The 26,713-nt window shown below is 37.0% G+C and overlaps 1 protein-coding gene across 6 annotated transcripts in view; it reads left to right on the top strand.

Moving 5' to 3' along the window:
• PLS3 (plastin 3) overlaps positions 1–26,713 on the top strand; it is a 92,745-nt gene that overhangs the window by 9,718 nt on the left and 56,314 nt on the right. For 2 of the 6 annotated variants that reach the window (XM_036454427.2, XM_036454425.2), the window contains exon 1: positions 25,161–25,269. The exons of 3 other annotated variants lie outside the window; for them this stretch is intronic. The gene's annotated coding sequence lies outside the window, so the exon portion shown is untranslated. Of the gene's footprint in view, positions 1–25,160; positions 25,270–26,713 lie in introns of those variants that run through there. One more of the 6 variants, XM_036454422.2, reaches the window with a different exon arrangement.

Here is a 26,713-nt window from a genome sequence, read left to right as displayed (position 1 = left end):
ATGTGAATGTTAGAAAGTTTACCTTTAAAAAAATGAGAGAAAAGATAAAAGAAATTAGCAAAAACATAAAAATGCTGGAGATGGCAGAAGGTTATAAATTAAATTAATAGTTTTCAAAGATGACATGTAGCCTTTAGAAATGGACGAGTCCAAAACATATTAATCATAAATTTATGATGCCCATTATTTCTTCCAGTGGAAGTTTTCAGAGAGAAAAACCAGGAAATGATAAAGAATATTGGCACATTCAATAAATATTTTGGGCCAATCGGGGGGAAAAGGAGAGATATGTAAAACTTTAGACAATAAATAAAAAAATATTTTTAGTAGTTTGTGGTTCTCCAGTTTACAGCTACAGTGAAATCATTTTTTCTTTTTTTGTAAGTGTTTATGAATAATTAAAAATTTATTTTTTGTATTATGGTAATTTAAAAACAAATATAGCCAAGTTATCACTAAATGTAGATAGCAAAATAGTAATATTGATAGGTTTACATGTTTAAATATATAAACTAACCCATGCATTTAGTGTCATGCGCTAAATCCAAATATTCTAGCATTAGTTGGACTTCTGGAGGAGGGGGACAACTAAAGCCCTAGCCTCTGTTTTCTCACTGGTCATGACTGTCACCCTGTGTACCAAACAGTCCTGGGTTCGATTCCCAGTCAGGGCACATATCTGGGTTGTGGGTTCAATCCCCGGTTGAGACGTGTGCATGAAGCAACCAATCGACATTTCTCTCTCACACCCATTTTCTCTCTTCCTCTCTCTTCCTCTCTCTCTAGAAAATTAAAAACATATGGGGGAATTAAAAAACAAGCTAGAATGTATTCATAAGGGCTAGCAGAAGGGAGAGAACTTTCCTAACCACAGAAAATTTCTGTAAAACCAAGCAGAAGGCTGATATGTCAAGTCAAGTACCTTAAAATATGTATTATGTAAAAGAAAGCTTGTAAGCCATTTATAAATAAATGTAAAACTCAGGAAAACTTAAAAATATTACCCAAATTCTCAAGTATATATTGAGAAAGTACAAACTGCAAATGGAGTAATAATTAGCCAAGGATAGAAATACAGACAATACCTTAGTCTGTGGAATGATTTCATCCATTCAACTAAATAAAAGTTTAATGAAGTTGGTTAGGTGCTAGAGCTACAAGGATCGATGATACTTCTGCAGTCTAGTAAAAGAGAAAAAACACACAAAAATAATGTTTGATTTCATGAAATCTAAAAATATCCTCATATGCAGAAAATGAACTTAAATATGGCCTCTTTTCTTTTTTTTCCCCTTCGCACTAACACCCACGCTCACACCACGCACACACTCTCACCGCCTCTTTTCTAAACATAAAATAATTTCTAAATTTAAACCTTGTGCCAACAAAGACATTCATTTATAACCCAATATAATCAAAACTAAACTAAGAACAAATCAAATTTAAACATTGTTATTTCTTTGCAATAATTATCGCATCCTAAAAAAAAGTGCCCACAATGAGTTAAATTTACTTAAATAGAACATTGCTCAGCCTATAAATGAAGGTCAGCAGACACCAGTGTCTTGGAATAAAATAGCCCTTTGGCAAGAAAATGAGCCACACCCCATTTCGTTTTTACAAAAATAAAATTCTTTCCAGCTTTACTAAATTGTAAATGTGTGCTCAGCATGTACTTCTGCAGTAGTTGGTTCTGCAGCTGTGGAAATATCCATGTATGCAGAAGCTCTTTAAAACATTGATTCACCATTGACTTGTACATGTAGCTCTCATATTTTCTGTAATACAGTATTCTGTTGTTATATCTGACTCACGGATAATAGTAACTACAGGTCTAGCTATACTTTAATTTCCTGCCTTGAACTTCTTGAATTTAAAATGGGCAGGAAAACCCAGGATTCCAAATCTGGTCATTGTTTCATTTTAGTAGGAGAGAACTGAATGAATGTACTGTGCTCGGATGTACTATGTCTGCTGTGCTGTATGGTTTTCTTCAAAGACAATAGTACCATATTCCTGCCATGTACCATAGAGACAACTGTATTTCTGGGGGGAAAGGAAAATAAACCCTGCAGGGAGGCCCCATTCTCCTATTTTTCTCACAGTGCACCTGACACACACCAGGTCTCCCTACATGCATTTGAAAGAGTGAAAAATAAATGGTCACGAATAATTTTTTGCTGGATAATAAGTTTAATTCTCTTTTATGGATGAATAATATTTCACTGTATAAAGATTATATTGTGAAATACTAATCAGCAAATCAGTAACCTGTGAGTCACCTTGAACACAATACATAATGATGCAAACCTATAAGAAGACAAAGCAAAGCAAATGCCTTCCTTGGTTTTCTTTCTCTTTTAATTATTTTAAATGGATGGTCATGGATTGCACCTTATTGTAATAACTGTTTGACTTTAGAATTAAAGAAGAAATTGGGACATATTAGTATTTTTTCACTTAAAATTTTTTAACTTTTAATTTAAAAAAATTATTCTCAATTACAGTTGACATTTAATATTGTATTAGTTTCAACTGTACAACATAGTAGTTAGACAATTATATAACTTACAAAATTATTCCGTACATCTTTCACCCACCTGACACCATGTATAACTGGTACAATATTATTGATTAAAATCCTTAAACTGTATTTTACATCCCCATAACTAATTTGTACTTCTTATAATACTTTCACCATTTTCATCCAGCCACCTAAGCCTCCTCCCATCTGGCAACCATCATTTTGTTCTCTGCATCTATGAAGTTGTTTTAGTCTTGCTTATTCATTTATTTTGTTTTTTAAATTACAGATATTAAGTGATGGTATTGGTCTTTGTCTGTCTGACTAATTCCACTTAGCATAATATCTGCTAGGTCCATCCATGCTGTCACAAATGGTAAGATTACATTCTTTTTTTATGGCCAAGTAATATTTCTGTATCATACTTTCAAGTACCGTATTACACACACACACACACACACACACACACACACACACACACTAGTGGCCTGGTGCACAAAATTCGTGCATGAAGTGGGGGTTGGGGTGTTCCCTCAGTCCAGCTTGAACCCTTTCCAATTGGTGACCTCTTGGGATTGGGCCTAAACCGGCAGTCAGATATCCCCTTCACAATCTGGGGCTACTGGCTCCTATCCATTCGCCTGCCTGCCTGATCGCCCCTAACTGCCTCTGCCTGCCTGCTTGATCGCCACTAACTGCCCTTCCCTGCCAGCCTGATCTCACCCACAGCTACCTCTGCCTTCTTGATCACCCCCAACTGCCCTCCCCTGCAGGCCTGATCTCACTCCCAACTGCCCGCCTCTGCAGGCCAATTTGGTTCTTATTGGTTGGTTTCTATGCCAGTCAGCACCAAAAGCTCTGCCTCCTAGGCAGCCGTTGGCTCCTCACACTTCACCCAGATTTGGTTCTGATTCGTTGATTTCTATGCCAATCAGTGTCTCTGGGCCTATCAATGGGGCCTAACTGGAAAAGCAGGGCTGATAAGCAGCCCCAGTGGAGGCCTGGAGAGAAATGAAGGTGTGGCTATGGATCAGACCCTGCTTCTCTCTTCAGGCTTCTCTCTGGGCCTGATTTGCAGCCCCCTCAGCAGTCAGTGCTGGGTCACCAGGCCTGCAGCCACAGCAGTCTAAGTGCTGTGTGGCAACCCAGCACTGACTGCAGGACTGACTTCCAGTTTCTCCAGCCTCTGGTCCTGAGGGACCCAGGGTTGTTGTTGTTTTTTTCTTGCTTTTGTTATTGACTTTTTACAGAGAGGAAGGAAGAGGGACAGAGAGTTAGAAACATCAATCAGCTGCCTCTGACCACTGGGGATCTGCCCGCAACTAAGGTACATGCTCCTGGCTGGAATCAAACCTGGGACCCTTGAGTCCACAGGCCGACGTTCTATCCACTGAGCCAAACCAGTTTCAGTGGACCCAGGGTTTTTATATATTAGGATAACACTTTATTCATTCTTTTTTCAAGTGGAGCATTTAATCTATTTACATTTAAAGTAATTATTGATAGATATATAGTTATTGACATTTTATTGTTTTCTGATTGTTTTTGCAGTTCTTCTCTGTTCCTTATTCTCTTGCATGTTGTTGACTTTCTATAGCGTTGTGCTTCAATTCCTTTTTCTTTATTTCTCATATATCTCTTGTATATTTTTAGTTTGTGATTACCATGTGCTTCCTATATACCAAGCTATGGTTATAGCAACTATTTTACTGGTAAGTTCATGGTTGCTTAAGTCCTAACACATTCTATAATCACCACTGTTTTTACTCACACCCCCTATATTTTTGTCATTACTTTTTACTTCTTTTGTGTGTGCGTGTGTGTTTGTGTGTATCCCTTAATTCAGTGTTTTTCAACCTTTTTTGGGCAAAGGCACACTTGTTTCATGAAAAAAATCACGAGGCACACCACCATTAGAAAATGTTAAAAAATTTAACTCTGTGCCTATATTGACTATATATAAAGTAATTCTCTTGAATAGGAATCAAATAAACACAAAGAAAGTATTTTATAATTATTTTATTATGAAATATTAAGTAAACAAAATAGTGAAAAATTATAAAATTCTTGTCTTGTCTGCACCTACGGCACACCAGGCAACATCTAGTGTGCCGCAGAACAGCGGTTGAAAAACGCTGCTTTAATTTCCTGTTGTAATTATACATGATCTTCCTACTTTTGCATTTTAACCTTTGTACTAGTTTTAATGTTGGTTGATCCACTGCTTTCATTATGTATTTGCCTGTCAGTGAGAATATTTTTTCTGTAATATTTTTATTCATATTTTTTCTTATAGAAGTCCCTTAGCATTTCTTGTAATACTGGTTTAGTGGTAAAGAACTACATCAGCTTTTTCTTATCAGGGAAGCTCTTTATCTCTCCTTTGATTCGAAACCATAGCCTTGCTGCTGGGTAGAGTTGTCTTGGTTATAAGTCCTTGGGGTTTTTTTTTTCACTTTGAGTATTTCTGGCATAGGAAGTTTCTGTTGAGAAATCAGCTGACAGTCTAATGGAAGCTCCCTTATAGATAACCAACTGGTTTTCTCTTGCTGCTTTTAAGAATCTCCCTTTGTCTTTAACCTTTGGCATGTTAATTATATGTTTTGGTGTGGGCCTCTTCAGGTTCTTGTTTTTTGGGACTCTGCACTTCCTGGTCTTGATGTGTTTTTCCTTCCCCAGGTTAGGGAAGTTTTTCAGTCATTATTTCTTCAAATAAGTTTTCAATTTCTTGCATCTTCTTTTTTGGACACCCCATAATGCAAATGGTATTATGTTTGATATTGTCCCAGAGGTCCCTTAAACTATCCTTATATTTTTAAATCTTTTTTTGTTTGTTTTTGCTGTTCCAATTGGGTGTTTTTGCTACCTTGTGCATTGTGTGTGCTCTCCTGTTGTAGTTGAGCTTTGATTGCTGTTGGCATGTCGATGGGTGGTATTGACCCTAAGGCTGACTGTCTGTGAGAACTGAATAGTTCACCTTTGGCAGAAAAGCTGTTTCATGGGGGTTGGCCCCACAAAGGGAGATTTGCTTTAGTGAGGCTCAGGTGCTTGCTCAGTTGACCCTTTGGGTATGACATTTATGGTGCTAATCTGATGGTGCCCTGTTGTGGTCTGAAGCCAGCCACCTGGTGTATTGGTTCTGTGGCCTCTTGGGATGGGGCTGCCTTGCAGGCCAAGATCAGCCCCTGCCTGTGTCCAGCCTGAGGCCACCTGGTAGGAGCTTGAATGTGGCTTTGGTTGGTAGCTCCTTGTGCAGGGTTTGGGGGCACTTGAGAGTGGTTATGCTATGAACCAAGGCCAGCTGCCACTAATGCCAGTCTTGGGATCTCTTAGCAAGAGGTACGGGGTATGCTGCAGCCAGCAGCTGCTTGTTTGGGGTTTAAGAGATTTTAGGAATGTCCACAGCATGGGCCCAGGCTGGCCCCTTTTGTGGGTTAACCATCAAAAAAGGGTTTTGATCTCATGTGTGTAATAGGGTGGGTCTGGGTCTCAGAGATCACTAGGATGGGGTGAGAGCTATGTTAACTGGGTTAGTGGAGACTCAGATTTAGTGCCTGCCTGGGCCTGAAGGGTGTGATAGTAGCTTGGGTGGGATGGGGGAATTCAACAAAAGAACAAATGGCATTCAGAGCACAGGAGAGCTGCTCCTCCAGCCTTCGCCTTGATGCCGGACTTGAATCCAGATGATTCAGTTCTTCCCTCTATGTTCCTGAAGCCTTTCAAACTACTGTCCCTTCACTGGAGCTCAGAATGAGTGTTTGTGAGCAAAAGAGTCTGTGCATGGAACCTTTTAGAAGATGCCTGTGTTTGCAGCAGCTCTCCAACTCATCCAGATTGTGTCCTTGTGTATTTTCACAGCCAGCTGTTGTGGAGACTCCTTTTTCCCCAATGGTGGTCTGGGCTTGGGTGCCCAGTGTGGGGCTGGGACCCCTCACTCTTCAGAGGGGAACCTCTGCAGCTGAGATATCCCTCCTGATTTTTAATTACCACACATGGGTATGAGACCAGCCTAGTTCACCTTCCCATTCCTCCTACTAGTCTTGACATGGCTTTTTCTTTGTATCTTTAGTTATAGTTCTATTCTTCAGGTGATTCTCCAGGGTAGTTGTTCTATAATTTAGCTGTAATTTTGCTGTAGTGGTGGGAGGAGGTGAGCAGGAAGACAGTGTTTACACCTACTTTGCCATCTTGACCAGAAGCCCTTTTTCAAGCATTTTTATTAAGATGTAATCTACAATACATTCCATACCACTCATGTAAAACGTACAGTTCAGTGGATTTTAGCATATTTACAAATATGGTCAACTATCCCCATAGTCAATTTTCAAACATTTTCATCACCTCAAAAAGAATCCCTATACTCCTGACTTATCACTCTTTCCAGCCCTCTACCTCCTCAGCTCTAAATAACTACTAATTTACTTTTTATTTCTATAGGTTTCATGATTCTGGGCTTTCATATGAATGTACCATATAGTATGTGGTCTTTTGTGTCTGGCTTCTTTCACTTAGCACATAACGATTTCAAGGTGCATATTCACATTATGGCATGTATCAATACTTTATTTTTGTAGCTGAATAATATTTCATGGTCTGGATATAACATGTTTGTTTATCCATTTAACCATTGATAGACATTTGGGTTGTTCCACTTTTTGGTTATTATGATTAATGGGAGATGTTAATATTAAATGTCTAACTGTAGGTCAGCTAATGAGTTAAAGGTGGTACTAACAAGACAACGGTTTATTTATCACTACTCTGCTATTGATATAAATCATTGTTTTTGCTTGACTGAGCAATATTGATTTCTACATTTAATGTAGCTGTTTTTTATTGTTTCTTCATGCTTACTAGCTTATTATCTTCAACTTGTTCCCAGTACTGTTGTCCCTACTAGTCTTTTTATATGAATAGTGGAAAGCCTATAAACATTTTATAATCACCTTTTGTAAAATTTATTGTATATAGATATTTGCAAACTTCTTGCTTAAACACATCTACTGAACACCTACTCTAAGAAGAAGCAAAGGTAAGCAGGATTAAGTGCAGAAGTAAATGACAAATGTTTTTTAAACACAATGGTTTTGGTCCATCTAAAGCATTATTGAAAACATCTAATATATTTATTTTTAAATTTTACTTTAGAAATATAAAATATATGCACAGAACAAAATTAAAACAGTATAAAGACATAAAGAAAATAAGGCTGGCTGGTGTGGCTCAGTGGTTCAGCATCGACCTATGAATCAGGAGGTCATAGTTTGATTCCTAGTCAGGGCATATGCCCAGTTTGTGGGCTTGATCTCCAGAAGGGGGAAGGAGGCAGCTGGTCAATAATTCTCTCTCATTGATGGTTCTGTCCCCCTCTCCCTTTCTCTCTGAAATCAATAAAAAACATTTTAAAATAAAAATAAGCCTCCTGACCCCAATCCTCCACTTCCCTTCTCAAGCGGTGACCATTAGTACTAGTTTCTTATGTACCCATTCAAAAATGATATTGAATTCATTCAACACTTTACATTTTCAGAAGAGGTTGGTGTTTTACATTTAGAAAGTGTGGCATTAAATTTGAAAGACTCTTTACCTTTTTACTTTTTAGGGATTATCAAAGGATAGTAAAAAGCAACTTCAGCTCTGGCCTATGTGGCTCACTTGGTTGGAGTATTATCCTGTGCACTAAAGTGTCTCAGGTTCAATTTCTGGTCTGGGCACATACCCAGGTTGCAGTTTGATCCGAGTCAGGAGGAAACTGACTGATGTTTCTCTCTCTCGCCTCTCCCTCCCTTTCCTCTCTCTTTAAAATCAATAAAAACATACCATCAAGTGATAAAAAATAGTATACACTGAGTGACCAGATTATTATGATATCTGAATGCATAATAATCAGGCCACTCAGTGTGCGTGTGCGTGTGTGTGTGTGTGTGTGTGTGTGTGTGTGTGCGCGCGCGTGTGTGTGAGGATATATATATATATCCCAGTGTATGAATTTGTGCATGGGTGGGGTCCAGCCTGCCTGCAGGTAGAGGGGGAAATTTGCATATTAGCCTTTTATTATATAGGATATACACTGAGTGACCAAATTATTATGCATTCAAAGAATATAATAATCTGGCCACTCGATGTATATGTCAGTTTGTTAGTTTTAGATCATGGCTTTTCTTTCAAGTACCCCTGACCCCAGATTCACCTGCATAGCATAGACCAAAATAGCTAAAGACACCTAGAACCCAACTCTGCCACTATTTTCTGAATTCATGTACAGAGAAATTCCTGGCCTCAGCCTTCTTGCTCTTATGGGCAGTCGGTACCTTGCAGGCCCATTAGGAAAGAATAAGCTTCTCTGAGAGAGGAGGGCTGTAGTTCAGTCAATAAAAGATACAGTGGGGGCTTGCCTGGGGTGGAAATGGCTGAGGGGGGGGGGTCAATTGGGGGAAAAGGAGACATATGTAGAACTTTAGAGAATAAAACAAACAAATAAATAAAAAATAAGAAATGATAGTTTCGGAATATCACCATTTCTCAAAGCCTAGTGAAAAAAAAAAAAGAAAGAAAGAAAAGATACAATTTCTGAGAGACCCAAATAGAACTTCCTTAATTCATTTAATAGGCCTATATTAGTTATCAACAGTATGCTAGGCACTGGTATCACTAAGATAAATGAGACAATGTCAACATCTGAAGAGCTCGGAGTCTATTCTATCCACTAATGTTTTACAGATCAGGCAACTGAGTTCTAATTGATTTTGATTTGCCTCAGCACACAATGCCTAAGACAGTGAGTGATAGAGGATGGGGTCTCCTGATACCTGATTCATCAATCTTCTCGCATAAACTTAAAAACCACATCAAGGTTTCAATTTTGTTTAATAGGAATGCCTCTTCTTCCCTGAATCAACTGATACTGATTAGTGTTTTCTTTCAGATGTTAACAAAAATGGCAGATGCCATGTTATTAAAGTTGACATGAACTCTCTGAAATTCATTTCATCTGTACTTAAGCAGCTTCCAGTTCTTCCTTAGCTAATGGAAATTCATTAGTAATAGTTTTGAAGTGGCAGATTCTTTTGGCAGGTCATATCTTTAATCCAAAGTATTCCTTATGCTGACAAAACTGCAGCCTTAATTATTCATCTTAAAGTTTTGTATATTGTAATGCATCCAAAAGATATATAAAACTCGAATTCCAATACAGTATATTGGGTATACATTTTAGGATTTACCACTTCTGAATTCTTATAAACTGGATTTTATATCACTCTCATAGAGTAAGTTTTGTATTACTTATTACGAAGAAAAAAATTTTCATTTCATTCACTTACTCAGATATATACTGAGTGCCTACTATAGGTCAGGCCCTGGGGATTATACCTGTGACTGAAACAAACAAAAATAATCACCCTCATGAAATTTACATCCTATTAAAGGGAGATAAGAAGTAAACAATGATATAATATGTTCTATGGTAATGTATTATGGAGAATATTAAAACAGGATTGAATGAATAGGGAATGGGAAGGAGGGCATGTCATTTCAAATCATGTCACAGAAGATTTCACTGAGAGGGAAGTATATGAGGCACGACATGAAGGAGATCAAGGAGTGAGCCATGGGAATAACTAGGGAGAAGTATCACTTAAACAAGCAAAATATGTTTCTAAAACCAGATATCTAAATTGTCATGTACTGATGGGTTTTAGACCTGAAGTGCTCCATTATATCAGCTTTTTTATTTTGATACTAGTGGCCCAGTGCACAGATTCATGCACACTAAAAGGAAATGAATTAGAAGAAATATTTTAATATCGCTATTCACCCTTTCTCTATAATAGAAGCGTCAACCAAATTCACAATCAACAATGACAGATAGAAGCACATGCGTGCAATTGGTGCCAATGAGAGCTTTATATGAATCATGCTTGGGCAAGTCAACTTAGCCTTTTATATATCCTACCTAATAAAAGTAATATGCAAATTAACCATTACTCCAACACATAAGATGGCTGTCCCCATGTGGTCAAATCTGGCAGCCCCCATGTGGACACAAGATAGCCAGTGGGGAAGGGCAGTTGTGGGCGATCAGGTTGGCAGGGGAGTGGTTAGGGGGTGATCAGGCTGGCAGGCAGAAACAGTTAGGGGCAATCAGGAAGGCAGGCAGGCAAGCAGTTGGAAGCAAGCAGTCCTGTATTGTGAAAGGGGTGTCTGACTGCCCATTTAAGCCTGATCCTACTTGGATTGGGCCTAAACTAAGGTGACCAGATGTCCCACTTTTGGCAGGACAGTCCCGATATTTAACAATTTGTCCCAAATCCTGCAGCGTTTTTAAAAAGTCCAAAAGATTTAAAAGATTCTTTCCAAAAATTGGGACTTTTTTTAAAATGCTGCAGGACGGGGGACAAATTGTTAAAAATCAGGACTGTCCTGCCAAAAGCTGGATGTCTGGTCACCTTAGCCTAAACAGGCAGTCATATATCCCTTGAGGGATTCAAAAATTGGAGAGGGTACAAGCTGGGCTGAGAGAGACACGCACCCCCATGCACGAATTTCGTGCATCTGGCCTCTAGTATAGAATAAACTTGCTTAATTAGACCTGCTTTCTGATTTAGCTAAACTTTTTCCAGCCCAGTGAAGCACCCCAACTTCTCCTTCTGGTAATTGTCAGCAACATAGCAGTAAATATCAACATGGAGAAGATTATTATTGTAGATCATGCAGGGAGAACAAAGGGTAAAATATTTAACTGCAGCAGTATTTTACTATATTCTGTGCAGTGAGAAAACCTGAAGTCATTTTCAAGGTCCACCATTTCTTACTTCTTTTCAGTTGGGTCAAGTTTCTAAACTTTCTAAATCTCTGTTTTCTGGCTAATGAACAGAAAATAGGATTCTACCAAGTCTCCAATCTACCTACTCCAGGACTTCTATGAGGATCAAATGAGATGAAGCATGGGAAAATGCTTCACAGACATTTGGTTAACTTGTAAAATGTTTGCACCTGGCTATAAAGCAAGTCGTGTTCCTAGGCTAAAGAAATTGCAGGGAGGCTAGTTGCTAGGGAGAGGAAGCCAGGCGTTGCTACATGATGTCATTACCCAGCACCCACCTGGGCTGGGTTGGGCTGGGCTGTGGGCTGCATTTTGCACCATGGTGTCTTGGCAATGTTGGCTGCAATTTGGTGGGGTGTCACTCCAGGGTGGTGGCAGGGCCTGTGTCCCACTTGGGGGAAGCTCAGTGTTGCTTTCTTGGCGCCAGGTCCACAGTGCCATTTCTTTGTAAATGTCATGGCAGCTCCGGTGTTGAGTGTCTGCCCCCTGGTGGTCAGTACGTGTCATAGCGACCTATTGGAGGGACACTTAGCATATTAGCCTTTTATACTGTATATATAGATTGAACAGAAAGAAATATGTTTTAGCCAGATCAAATACTCTAGTAGAGTCAGGTCAATAGTTATGTCAATAATGGAATAAAAATAAAAGTTTAAAAAATAATGTTTTGGAAAGATTAATTGGAATCATGTTTAAAACAGAATATGGAGTTAATGCAAGTAGATTTTCTTCCCTTTTACCTATGAATTTAATTGTAGTATATTTTGTAATTCCAAATTATATTTTTAGTTAAAACTTTTTACTTTGCTATAATCATAAACACATTACTTATCAGAAATGACAAAGAGAGATCTTGTGTACCTTTTACCCAGTTTCTTGTAATGGTAACCTTTTGCAAAATTATAAAACAATATCAAAGTCAAGAGATTGATACAGTCAAAATTCAGAAAGGTTCCATCACCACTAGAATCCCTTTTGTTACCCTTTTATGACAGCAAACACCTGCTTTCTCTTCCTCCTGGAAACCACTGTTCACCATTTGTATATTTTTGAATATGTAACTTTTGGGGATTGGCTTTTTTTTACTCAGCATAATTTTCTGGAGATTCATCTAAATTGTGTATGTCAAGCATGTCAAACTCAAGGCTCACCACAAGGAATAAGAATATTTTTGTGGCCCAGCCAATATAACATTATGTAAGAAACGTTTTAATAAAAACTTTATAACTTAATTTTTACAATATCCTGTTATAATTAACAACAAACTACAACATTTGCTAATGACTGATTGCTATAATCATGTTACATTCATTTCCCTTATGCACCTTACATGCAGGTGCACCATTTCTCTCCACTAATACTAGCAGCGAATATTTTAGCAGCCAATTACCACCTCATTAGTTTTGGACTGACTTGTTTGGTGTATGCAATGGGAAATATATTGCTGCAGAGAACAAGAAAAATAGGTTTATTTGTGTTATGCTTATTAAATTGCATAGTTATTCAGTGTCTGGTAAGTTAATGTTCAAGAAAAAATATTAATTTTCATTAAAATGTTCTATTATTTTACGCTAGCGATGACTCATTTATTTCAGCCTTTTGTCTTCAGCAGTCTCTATCAAAATAAACCTACATTTCTATGAAAATTGAAGCTTTTGTTTTTTTGCAGCCCACATAATCTTAAATCATATATTTGGCCATTGTTAACCTTTGAGTTTGACATGCTTGGTTTATATCAATACATTTTTCCACTTTAATGCTGAGCAGTATTCCATATTGTACCACAATTTATTTAACCATTCACCCATTGAAGGATATCTGGGCCATTTCCAGTTTAAGCTATTAAAAATAAAGCTGCTATAAACATTTGTGTACAAGTTTTTGTGTGAATGTTAGCTTTTGTTTCTCTGGGATTAATGCCAGAAGAGTGCAGTTGCTTGGTGCATGCAAGTTTCATATTTAATTTTATAAGAAATTGTCAAGCTGTTCTTCCACACCGACTGTACCGTTTCATCTCCCACCAGCAATGTAGGAGTAATAGTCTTTTCCCCATCCTTGTCAGCATTTTATATTGTTATTCTTTTGTCTTTTTCACTATTCTGGTAGATGTGTAGTGATATGTCATTTTGATTTCATTTTGCATTTCCAATGCCTAATGATGTTGAACATCCTTTATTCTAGATAATCTTTTTGTTAGATATGTGGTATACAGTTATTTTCTTCTACTCTGTAGCTTGTCTTTTGATCCTCTGAACAAGCTCTTTCAGAGAACAAAATCATTTATTTTGATGAGGCTAAATTTATTAATGTTTCCTTTTATGGATTGTCTTTTTGGTGATGTGTCTAACACTTTTTTACCAAACCTGGTTCCTAAAGAATTTCTCAAAAAATTCTTCTCAAGTTTTATGGTGTTAACGTTTCACATTGTGACCTATTTTTGAGTTTATTTTTGTGTAAATGTATGAGGTTTAGGTCAATGTTATTTTTTTCCTTACAGTTGTCCAATTGTTTCAGCACCATTGCTCCACTACTGTGCTTTTACATCTTTGTCAAAAAGCAATTGAGCATAAACGTGTAGGTCTATTTCTGGCTTCTTTGATTTGTTCCATTGTTCTGTGTCTATTGCTCTGCCAATACCACACTGTCTTTTTTAATATAGAATATGTTTTTATTGATTTTTAGAGAGAGAAAAATAGAGAGGGATAGATAAAAACATTGATGAGCCCACCCCCTAATGGGAATGGAATTCACAACCCCGCATGTGCCCTGACTGGGAATCAAATTGGTAACCACTTGGTCCATGGGTGGAAGCTCAACCATTGAGCCAAACCAGCTGGGCCCATGCTTTCTTGATTGCTGTAGCGACAAGTAATTCCACCCAATTTATTTTTCAATATATTTTACCTGTCCTAGGATCTGTTTTTTTCCCCACATAAAATAATCTATGAGTACTAAAAATTGTGCCAAGATGTTGATAGGAATTGTAATAATAAGAATTTTTAGATTGCATATATAATATTTATTACGTTAATATGGTAATTCCATTAAGGAAGACAATTTCATTTCTTCTATTGCTTCATGGTAGGTCATATTCTCTAAAGTCATGCCTATTTTTTATGATTTTTAAATTGAACAAATATTAACAGGCTGTTTCTCTTCAGATACAACTTGGATGTCTTTTTCAATTGCCAAACTTGAAGCTCTTCCCCAAAAAAAGAATGACACATTCTTGACTTAAGTATATAACTTTCAAGTTCTAAATTATTCATTTGTCTTTAAAATTTTGATATTTCTGGAAGTCTTCCAGAATGTTTCTAAGACCACCCATTAGATTTCTATTTACAAGAATCCTAAACCTATTGTCCTGTCTTAAGGAAAGTATGGTTTACCTCTTCTGTTGTCTCAAACACATACATTTTCCCAAATAGCAAAATACAATATGCCACTAGCATTGGGATTTAGGACACCGGTGTTTGGGATGTATTTGTTATTAGTAAACAGTAGATCAAAGTTTTTAAATTAAAACTTTTGTATATTCTCATGCTTTGATTATACAAAAAGAATCTGGTCCAGTGACGGTTTGATTCCTGATCAGTGCACGTGACAAGGTTACAGGCTCAATCCCCAGTGTGGGGCATGTGCAGGAAGCAACCAATCAATGATTTTTTTCTTATCATTGATGTTTCTATCTGCCCCTCTCGCTTCCTTTCTGAAATTAATATAAAGATATTTTAAAAAAATAATCTGATGAAGTTCTTAATTTCAAAAGTACTCTTGGAAAATATTTAACTGTAATAATAAAAAAAAAACAGGCAAAAGGAACTGTTTAATGATTCAGGGTAAAGAGACCAAGAAATATGTTTTAGCCCTTTTTTCTATCCTGTTTATATTATACATTGGCTTTTACTTATTTAATAAAGTATAGGGTAAGGCAAAAGTATGTTTACACTTGTTTGTATGGAAAATAATATAATAAATAATAACATAAGAATAGTCTTTCAAGTACTCACAACTGTCAGCCTACTTTTGCCCCACCTTGTATATCACTGGTGCTCTATAACATTGGGAATATGATATTAACTGGTTAGACTTAGGAAACAGGGATTTGAAAATCACAGTGCAGTTGTACTACATTAAATACAATTAGTAGAATTACTTCTCAATAATGAAAACTTCCTAAAGTTGTAGCATATGGTTCATAGTTTTAGTATAATCATTACAGTGAAATTCACTACCACTAATAACAGCAATGTGTTTCATCTCCATCTACTCCTAACTTTGTTTAGGTAATAATAACAGCTGCAGCAAGTGTACAGGTATGTATTCTGTGACTGGAAAAAAGAGTAATTTAAGAAGGAAAGCAGTACAGGTGTGGGCAAAAGTAGGTTTACAGTTGTTCATATGGAAAATAAAACAATAATAAATAATAGTACAAGAATAGACTCTGTCTCACATGGAAAATAATACAAGAATAAACTCTATCTCTTGTCCTCACAACTATCAACCTGGACTAAACATCTCCATTTCTTTCTTCACGTGCAAATTATCTGTATTTTATATTTCTATTTGCTCTCTGAGAAACTTTTGAAAGCTCATTCTTTAAAGCAGTGAAGTCTTAGAGCCGGTGTGTCTAGGATAGCCTACCTCACCAAAAGAACCCTGCTAGTGGCTTTAGCCAATTTCTGAGATATCATAGTACCAGAGAGAGGGATAAACTGGGAAAGGTAAGAAGTTACTCTTGCACGAATGACTTTTTGCTAATAGTATGATTCTTAGTAAGTGAAGGCCACAAAAGCCATTTGACTTGTGGGAGGATTAATTATAATGAGACTTTATTAGCTACACAGTACCCCCTATTAGCTGCACAGTACCCCCCTCCATCTGTGGTTTCACTTTCCATGGTTTCAGTTACCCATGCTCAATTGCATTGTGGAAATATTAAGTGGAAATTTTCATAAAGAAAGAATTCACAAGTTTTAAATTGTGCACCATTCTGAGTAGCATGATAAAATCTCACACTATCCCACTCCATCCCACTGGGGGACGTGAATCATCCCTTTGTCCAACATATCCATGCCGTATATGCTCCCCACCTGCCAGTCACTTAGCCATCTCAGTTATCAGATCAACTGTCACAGTATCACAGTGCTTGTGTTCAAGTAACCTTTATAGTAGGTAGCCAAACACTGTGTCACAAAGCCTATGTCATTCACCTCACTTCATCTGATCACATAGGCATCATATCTCACCACGTGGACATTGTTGTTTGAATAGAAAGGGGATACAACACTTTATGAGGCTACTTTTTTTTTTTTTCTTGCTGCAAGTCTTAAGGATAAATCTACATTGTATTCAGGATTCTGTGTTGGGCCAAACTTAACAATGACCATTATGTGTAGAAAATAGCAACCATTGTTGAGTTAAACTCTCCCGAGATTAAGACATTTAAATCAAACTAATAAAACCCTAATAGCAACATAACCAAACACCAGAGAAGAATGGGAGAAGTAGAAAACATTGCAATTGTTGAATTATACTGGCAAAGGAACCCTAAAACATGTAAAGGTAGTTACTGTTTACTTGTCTTAAAAAAAAAATTCAAAAAGCATTCACACACAAATTTGAATTTTTCAGCTAGAACTTCAAGTGGACTGTTCTTGACAAACTCCCCATGAAAAGAAATGGAATTAATTTGTGTTGTGTTTTGAAAGTGTATATATGTGTGTATAAGAGTTACATGGAAGAATTAGACTAACAGAGTACTTGGTGGTTTTAAAAGTCAATATTGGCAACTTATTAGACAATGAGGCAACAATTTTTTTTTTCTGGAAACATGTCACGTCACCACAGTAATAGCGAAAGTAAAAAAATATATATTTCACATGCAAACATATCTGAACCTCTTCATGAATGCATTTAACACTTTGAAGTGATGGCAACATCTGGTAACAAGTAGAAACCAGCGTCTTATAAACTATGGCTTCATGTTACTACTTCATCTGAATTAGTCATTTAAGTGGTTTTATATGTCTTCTTAGGAACTGACAAGGTTAATTTTGGACTAGGGCAGGCAGGCAGGAAATGCTACAGCGGCTCTTTCTTTTGAAGATTTGGTTATTCCTTATGAGGTCAAAAAGCAGTCCTTTTAAAGTTTAGAAAGGTAAAGCAGTGATATCTTGACAACTAAGTGAGACTTTCTTTTTGTGTGTGGCAAGTTTGAGAGAAAACTCAATAAATTTCAAAGTTCTTTATGCTTTCCACCCCACTTCTTTTGTTTTCTAAAAGTGAAGATGTTTTAAAAATCATTTTCACTGCCAAATATTATGAATTTGGTGCCTCTAGAAAGATGTAACCTATCATTTGGTCAGGTTAGCTCTCAGAAATCATCCTATTTTGTAAGTTATTCGGTGGGACTAGAGTATATGCCTTTTCTGTTTATTTTATTTGCATTAAAAGTGCTAAAAGTTTGCTCTTGATTATGTAACTACTATAGCAAACAACAGTGAGTTTAATTCCTTTAGGATGCAATGTCATTAACTATGTATTCATTTAACAGATACTGTCTGCTCTGTGCCAGGCACTGTTCTAGATGCTTCAGATAGATTGGTGAACAAAGCACACAAATCACTGCCTTTGTAGAGCTTAAAAAATATAAATAATAAGACAGAGCAATTTAAAATCATTTAATGTTATCACTCAGCTTTTAACGAGTGATAGTTAAATGAGTTTTGAGAACTGTTGCACATTTTACCTGAAGTTTGAATAGAGAAAATTTGACAATTTCTTTGAAATAAATGGCAATAAGCTAGAAGCTGATAATTAATGTAAACATTTGATTTTTTTATCTTAAAGTTTGATGTTGATTCTCACTTTTATTTTTTTATCAGTGATCATTGTTATCATTAGAGTCCTTAAGTAACCGAGGAAAGTTACAAGTTTAACTTGTGGGTTTAGTCTTTAGCCGGGCTTAATTTGGGGTGGGGATGATGGTGAAAGGGTGTACTAGCTCTGGAAATAATGTTAAAGTATGGCATTTGTAAATCTGCTGTCATTTAAAGAATTATAGAATACTTAATGTATTTAATGTTCACTGTGGAAAATGAATGTTCTGCTCAGTTATTTTTGCCTGTGTGAGTAGTATAAGAGCTGACTCAAAGGAGATGACATGATGGTTCCTGTCCTCTAGTGAAATGAGACGATGGGCTGTGGTGGAAAAATGATGTGGTCATGCCCATATTTGCTCACATCTCTTATTCGTTTCCTTTTATAGAGGAAGACCAGTCTCAATTCTTATTTTTAAGGGTGTTTTGTTTGTTTTTTTTTTTTTGTATTTTCTTTTCATACCAATCTCCTTTCTTTTTTCTTAAAATTGCATTGCAATGATTTGGAATTCAGTTGGCTCAAGCTGTACTTTGCAATACTATAAGACCCCTTAGGATGTTCATAGTGGAGGCATTATACCCATTTTAAGGAATCGGTTACATATACGGACACAGACACACTCAGCCCCTTGAAAACTTATTCTGGTAATTGTATTCTCAATTTTGAAATTTGTTAAACCCTACAGCCTTAATGTTTTTTGTCTCTCTAAAAGCGAATGACTCCATCTTATATATAACTATTCTAAGCACCATCATGTCTCAAAAAGAGTGTGGCATATGGGCCCTTGGCAGTCAAAATTACTTGCATAATATTACTCAAATGTTACTTGATTTTTCACTGTGTTGGCATTTGCACTGGTGATTAAAACTGCTGGTGCCTTACCATGCAAGGGAGTGGCACCACACTGTATTAGTAGTTATTGTATTCAACACCTTACCCTCCCTTTTAGAAAAAGAACTTACAAAATGGGTTTCATTTACGAATGTTCTTGATGAAGCAGGAAAATTTAATTTTATTAAATCTCAACTCTTGGATATACATCTTTTGAGGGTTCTGTGTGATGAAATGGGAAGTACATTAAAACATTTCTGCTACATATGGATGTACAATGGCTGACTTGAGGAAAAGCACTTCCACAACTAGCTTCATTTAAAAAAAATAGAAAGCCTTTTTTACTTAACAGATTAAATGACACATTAACTGATTATTCAGACCTGAATATGTGACAGATATTTTATCAAAAATGAACCAAGTGCCTGTCACTGCAAAAAAATAAAAATTAAAATAAATAACAGTATTTGTTGCCAGTGTAAAGTTAGAGCTTTCAAGGAAAATTTCAAATTTTTGCAACTTGCGTCAGCCACCAGGTGTCAATATTTATGCTTTTCTAATGAGATCCATGGTGTTTTTTAATTAAAGCAACTTATTTGATACTGTAAAAAGAAGTGTGACGCCCTAACCAGTTTGGCTTAGTGGATAGAGCGTCGGCCTGCGGAATGAAAGGTCCCAGGTTCGATTCCAGTCAAGGGCATGTACCTTGGATGCAGGCACATCCCCAGTAGGAGGTGTGCAGGAGGCAGCTGATCGATGTTTCTCTCTCATTGATGCTTCTTACTCTCTATCCTTCTCCCTTCCTCTCTGTAAAAAACTCAATAAAATACATACTTTTTAAAAAGTGTGACGACATTTGGAAGATCTGCATTAATCAGGCAGTATTGTTCCAAATGCCCAATGGGTGATGTTACAAAATCAAGCAGGAGGAAAAGGTCCCTTTAGAGTGCAAGGTAGACTAATGGAGGTTTATGTAACAGAGACTGAAAATTTTATTATTTGGTACCCAGTTCCACATTGTAACTAACATTAAATAAACTTCCACTTATCAGGCTTTGGCATAGTATTAAAAAGAATACCCATAATTATCTGAAAAGACTTTTAAAATAGTTTCCTTTTCAACAACATACCAGTGGGGGACCATAATTTCTTCATAAAATTGAACCAAGCAACATATTGTAGCAGATTGAATGCAGAAATATATATTAAAGTCCAGCTGTTATTGTATTAAGCTAAACAATAAAGCAACTGCAAAAATAAAAAATATACTACATTATACTCTTGTCACTAAATTTTTAAAAATATCGTTATATGTTTTATATGTAAATGTTATTTATATTAGCGTGTAATGGGTTTATTTTTGTTTTAAAATAAATATATTTACAATTTCCTAGTTGTCATTTCTGTTATGATATTACATTGATATATCTAATACACATATCAGAAAACTCTGGAGTGTTCAGGTCCTGAGGTCAAAAAGTTTAGGAAGTGCTAAGTTAGTTGGATGTTTTATTTTTGCATTTTGTCCTTTCCTATTTTCTTTCCTTTTCTAAAAATGATATAGAGCATATAAGTTATTCCTTTGTATTATTTTATTAGCTATGAACAGAACACAGATGCCTCACTGAGATATAATTGACATATAACCAACCGTGTATTAGTTTAAAGTATACAACATTATTTGATATTTTTATATATTGTTAAGTGATCAGCACAAATATAGTTAACATCCACCACCTCACGTAGTTAGAATTTTTTTCCTTGTGATGAGAACTTTAAGATCTACTCTCTGAGCAACTTTCAAATACACAATTTAGTATTGTCAGCTATAATCACTGCAGATGTCTTAAGCTAAGCTCCTTGCCGCATGTATAGTTTACTTGATAATTTTTGAAGAACTCTTACTTCAACCTACCATCTATTTCAGTCTTTTATTTTAGTGATTAGGACAATGTATAACTTAATATATAATAAGGCATCTTATTCTAAAAATTTGACAGATTTGATTATTTATTACACAAATACAGAGCTAATAGAGACTTACTGGGGAGACATCCCTTGGAATATTGAAATTAGTATAGTATGTGGCTTGTATCCCCCCCCCCAAAAAAAAATGGGGGGAAAATCACATAAACCAAATCTGCTTGATTGTTAAAACTGCCACATCCATGCAACAGAGAGTCTTGTGTTTCCAATACCATTCCTGCTATAAATTTCCTAAACTTTTCAGGATAGTCCAGAATTACAGTAGTAATTTCCCACATGTTAATTCACTTACAAGTTAGAACCCCTTGCTTCAGTGCTTTACTCACTGAGGGTGTTACTCATTTGTTTGCTGTATAAATCATGAAGATGGGTAAAATCCTGTTTCATTAAAGGACAATAGATCAGTGTTGTTGAGGTGTGTCATTAAGCACGTGGGCGAGGCCTCCCCTGTACATATCACACATGGGAAGACTGTACCCGGTACTGGGTGTGGTGGGGAGCATGACGTTGAATGAAAGTTGGAAGAGTCATTAAAAATACTATATCTAGATCTTGTGTTCTAAATGTATATTACACTTATGTGTCTATGAAACTCATGAAGCACAGGGTGTGCCTCTCTCTCCCCACCCTAAGGGGTGTGTGTGTCCACAGGTGCTTGTGTGTGTGAGGGGAGAGAGAGAGAGAGAGAGAGAGAGAGAGAGAGAGAGAGAGAGAGAGAGAGAGAAGTGTACAGATAAAACATGGGTTTGCTTCCATTGGCATTCCTTAGCATTCATCATGAGGAATTTGAAGTGCAATGTAAAAGTTATTTTCATTTTGTGGCCTGGGTATAAAAATTGAAATGTGCCGAAACCGGTTTGGCTCAGTGGTGGAGCGTCGGTCTGCGGACTGAGGGGTCCCAGGTTCGATTCCGGACAAGGGCATGTACATTGGTTGCGGGCACATCACCAGTAGGGGGTGTGCAGGAGGCAGCTGGTCAATGATTCTCTCTCATCGATGTTTCTAACTCTCTGTCCCTCTCTCTTCCTCTCTGTAAGAAATCAATAAAATATATTTTTTTAAAAATTGAAATGTATCACACAACCCTTGCCACCATCTTTTCTTCCCAAACCAATTTTAATTACTCATAGTAAAAATAGCAATTCTGTTCAATACAGAGAGTCACACGCATGCACATACACAAATACTACCCTCACCCCCCACACTACACGTACCTTAGATGATGAGTGAAACATTTAGAAGGTTGCAAAATGGGCCACAGACAAAAACTGGTTGAACTACTGATGGATAGAACAGTATTTTAGGAAATGTTGTAGTGGTTAATATTATAATTAGAAGCTATGCATTTGTGAAGGGAGTAGCCATTCCTAGAACTCTGACCACAATATTTTGTAGTTTAAATGAAATCTCTTATGTTATGGTAAACAGCTTTTAAAATTAGCCACTTGTTGACAGATTTCACTGTGATCAAAGATTAGCCTTCAAGTTCAAAAGCTAGAAAGCCTGTACATTCCAGATGATCAGGAAAGAGTAAGTCAAGGAAGCCGTTTATAGGTAGCCTTATCATTGAAGAAGTTAGTAGCACTTGGGACTGACCCATCTAAGTGGTTTGAAATGAGAAATGTGGCTAAAGAAAAAGTAAGGCTAGGGGAAAAACCAACATCTCTCTTCTAACGGTGATATCAATTGCCTGTGCCCCAGATATCTCTGGAAAATATATGATGGTGCATACATATACATCCTTCCAGGTAGCTCAAAGTGCTTGGGAGTCACTTACTGTCTGCTATATCCCCTAACAGGCCACAATCAGTGCTAGGCTTGTTTTACAAATGGTGAAAGTGAGGCTTGAGAAAGTGGGGGCTTCACATAGTGAGTGAGTCAGCAACAACAACATGGAAAAACACGTCCTCTGGTTCTTGCCACTATATTCCTTCCGTTCTGAATTGTGCTGCCTTTTAATATTTTATGGGGTTTGTGTGATGGATGAAATAAATTAAAGTGCTCCTATTAAGGGGATAAAATGTAGCCCGGTGTCTGCTAATGGCAGTTAGTTATGAGTGCCACCTGACCTGAACTGTCTTGAGCCTTTTTACAAGGGAATGCAGTGTGAGTCCTTATTCTGGAAATTCAATATATTATCATAAAATGCTTCCCTATGTTTATTTTATATTATTTATAAAGGACTGGAGTAGCTATTATCCCACTTTCATTCCTATTAGGAAGACAGAGCAGATGTTATTACACGTGTTATATACAAGTAGATTATAATCATGGCTGCCACTTATTGAGCATCTTTCTGGAGCCAGATGCTCTTATATACTTTTATCGTCTCATATAATCATCAGAGCAAACCTGTAAATTTGCTCAATGCTTATGGATATGAACATAGGACTCAGAGATGCTAAATAATTTGTTCAGAATCACAGAGATTTCAAATTTGTCAGACTGCTAAGATCCCGACACTCCCATTTAGCTACATTTCTTTTTGAATGATTTTCAGTATTAGACATCATCTCCTGAGCCTTGTGCATCACTTCTGTTGATTTTTCTGTTCTCTCCAATAAAGGGCACTCCCCACAAACCAGTTGCTTAATTTTGCAATTAACTGAGTAGATAAGTTAAAAAAGCTAATTTCAATAAGAATAGCAGTGTTCATATATCAAATGCTTATCACTTGGCAGGCTAGCCTATATAATAAAGAGGTAATATGCAAATTGACCATCACTCCAACACCCACGATGGCCAACCCCATGTGGACAGGCCAGCAGGGGAGGGCAGTTGGAAGGGACCAAGCCTTCAGGGGAGGGCAGTTGGGGGGGGGAGCTAGGCAAGTGGGGGAGGGCAGTTGGGGGTGACCAGACCAGACAGTTAGGGGCAGTCAGGCTGGCAGGGGAGTAGTTAGGAGGTGATCAGGCTGGCAGGCAGAAACAGTTAGGGGCAATCAGGCAGGCAGGCAGGTGAGCAGTTAGGAGCCAGCAGTCCTGGATTGTAAGAGGGATGTCCAACTGCCTGGTGGGATCGGGCCTAAACGGACAGTGAGATATCCCTTAAGGGGTCCCAGATTGGAGAGGGTGCAGGCCTGGCTGAGGGGCACCCCTCCTCCCCCGTGCATGAATGTCATGTACCGGGCTTCTAGTGATCTAAATGTTAACACATGTTAAATCACTTAAGCATTGCAATAATGTACAAAGTAGTTACTATTTGTGTAGTAGTTACTGTTGTTTTTGGATGAGAAAACAGGCACAAGAGCTTTAGCAACTCAGCTAATTTTTTCATGCCCAACTACAAAATTGTGGAGCCAGGACTTGAACCCAATCTAGCTCTAGAGCTTAGTTCCTATATGCAATGCTGGTAGAAAATAGAGTTCCTGCCTGGCCAGAGTGGCTCAGTGGCTGAGCGTGGACCTCTGAAGCAGGAGGTCATGGTTGATTCCCTATCAGGACCCATGCCTAGGTTGCTGGCTCAGTCCCCAGTGGTGGGGTGTGCAGGAGGCAGTCAATCAATGATACTCTTTCATCTATGTTTCTCTCTCCCTCTCCCTTCCTCTCTGGTCAATAAAAATATATTTTTAAAAAAGAAAATAGGGTTCCTAAACTTAACAGCTTACATTTCAACAGAAAAGAGGTCTAATAGATTCTCACAATAAATGCTACCACACCTAGCTCATGGAAGGTAAATGTTGCATGAAGATAGGAATAAGTTTGGATCAAAATTAATAATAGAGAACATAAGTGGTCTGAGAGAGTTAGTTTGCCTTTCTAAGTCATGTACTTTACTAAGGTGTAGTGACTTGGGCACTGGGGAGAAGCTGGTTCCTTCCATGTCTTCTAAAATAAGCAGGTCACTTGGCTAACGTTCAGACTCTAAATAGGTATGTGGGTTGTAGCTATTTGACCTGAACCAACTTTAAATTCCCTGGTGATCTTGCATGATTTCAGTGGTGCTAGAGTGAAAAAATTAGCCTTTCTGCAAATGCTGTGAAGTTAGACTTCATTAATACTTGGCAAAAAAAAAAAAAAAATACTTGTGAGGCTAACAGGAAGGGGATTCGTAAGTATTATATCATTCTTTTGTCAGGGTGTTCTCTTTTCCAAGCAGGAAGTGTTATGACTTGCAATTGTAAGAAGAATGTTGGGTTTCCAGATTGGCGTTCTGAGCGTGGGAGGTTCCTTCTCTTAGTGCTGCGAGAAAGAAACAGGTTTGCTCTCGTCTTCCCAGAAGGGTAACTATTTTAAAATCACTTCGTTGGGCTCTAACTTTTAGATTACTGAATATTTAAGCAGAAATTTACTTCACAAACTTTGAAAAATTCTTATGTGTTTTGGTAGTTAAACATTTGGAGACACTTTCTGAATCTTATTTATTAAAGTTGAATCAAATATAAGAAAAATTTTGAAGTTTAGAATCTAACCTGTTCTCTATATATGTTGTCTTTGCTTTATTTGGGGAACCATTTTAGCAACTTAATAATTTTTAAAAATTGGTTTTGATATCCTAATCTTATAACCATATCTATCAAGTTAAATGACCAAAAGGTTTAAGTGACAGAACCTATTACTCTATATTAGGGGCTGGCGGGGGGGAGGGGGTTTAAATGCTGCTGGTACCTGTTAAATGGTTTTTCTGTATTCTATGCAATAGAAGATGAGGTGGCTATCATGACAACATGTCCTGATTAGACTGGTATTCTATCTACTTTTACAAAATGACTTCTGATAAACAGTTGTCCTAATCTTTATTTATACTTTACCAAAAAAATGAAAACCATTGATGATGACATTTGGTAGTATTATTTTATAACATAGTAGTGATAAGTGATTTTCATGTTCACAGAATCACCAGGGTTTTCCATTACATGGTGATCCTATAAGTTTTATTTCTTTTAATTTCAATATAGCTAGTTATATAAATCCTGAGTCTGAGTTACGCATAATGTTTCAGAGTGGTTGTACTTAGTATACCTGTATGAAGTAAAAAGTGGAATATGAAGTAAAATAATCTAGTTTTCAATTACCAAGTGCTGTATTTGAGAACCATATAAGCAGCATACGTAACACTGCAGAAGGTACTTTCTGTGACTAATAGATAAGTTCTCAACTTAGCTCAAAGTCTAAGCTGAAATTGTATCTCTAGCTATTTCTGAGTTGTATATCATAATATTTGACTTGAGCATGTTAACTAGTCTGATCCTGCTTTGTGGTGTGTGTGTGTGTGTGTGTGTGTGGTGCCCTTCGCTTCAATGTTAATTTTCTAAGGAAAGGAGAATGGAAATACCCCTCAGGTGTGAAGATTAATTAATTTCAGCAGCAGCAGCAGATACGTTTGGATATTTTTGGAAAGTGTCAAGATTTATTTAGGAAATATGGAAAGGATTGGACCTTTTTAAAAGGAGAGTGCACTATTTCAAGCCAAGCAATTAATATACCTTAGATTTGTAAAGTTGGGATAAGGAGTAGTAGTATTTGTTATCTTTGAGTTTGACATGGTTTTCTTCATCACAAGCAAAGGGGCTTTTAGGATGTCATTAAAATGTACATTAAATATCTACAAAATTCTTGTCTGGCAAGAATTTAAAGAATGTTTTCAACCTGACTAAATTGAGTTGAATGTTTCTTTTATTGGAAAAGTTACTAACTTATTTTTAGATAGCTATTGCTTTAAGATTG

The sequence above is a fragment of the Pipistrellus kuhlii genome, unplaced genomic scaffold (genome assembly GCF_014108245.1).
Source record: "Pipistrellus kuhlii isolate mPipKuh1 unplaced genomic scaffold, mPipKuh1.p scaffold_m20_p_29, whole genome shotgun sequence".
Classification (NCBI taxonomy): Eukaryota; Metazoa; Chordata; class Mammalia; order Chiroptera; family Vespertilionidae; genus Pipistrellus; species Pipistrellus kuhlii.
This window is presented reverse-complemented; position numbering and strand designations above follow the sequence as displayed.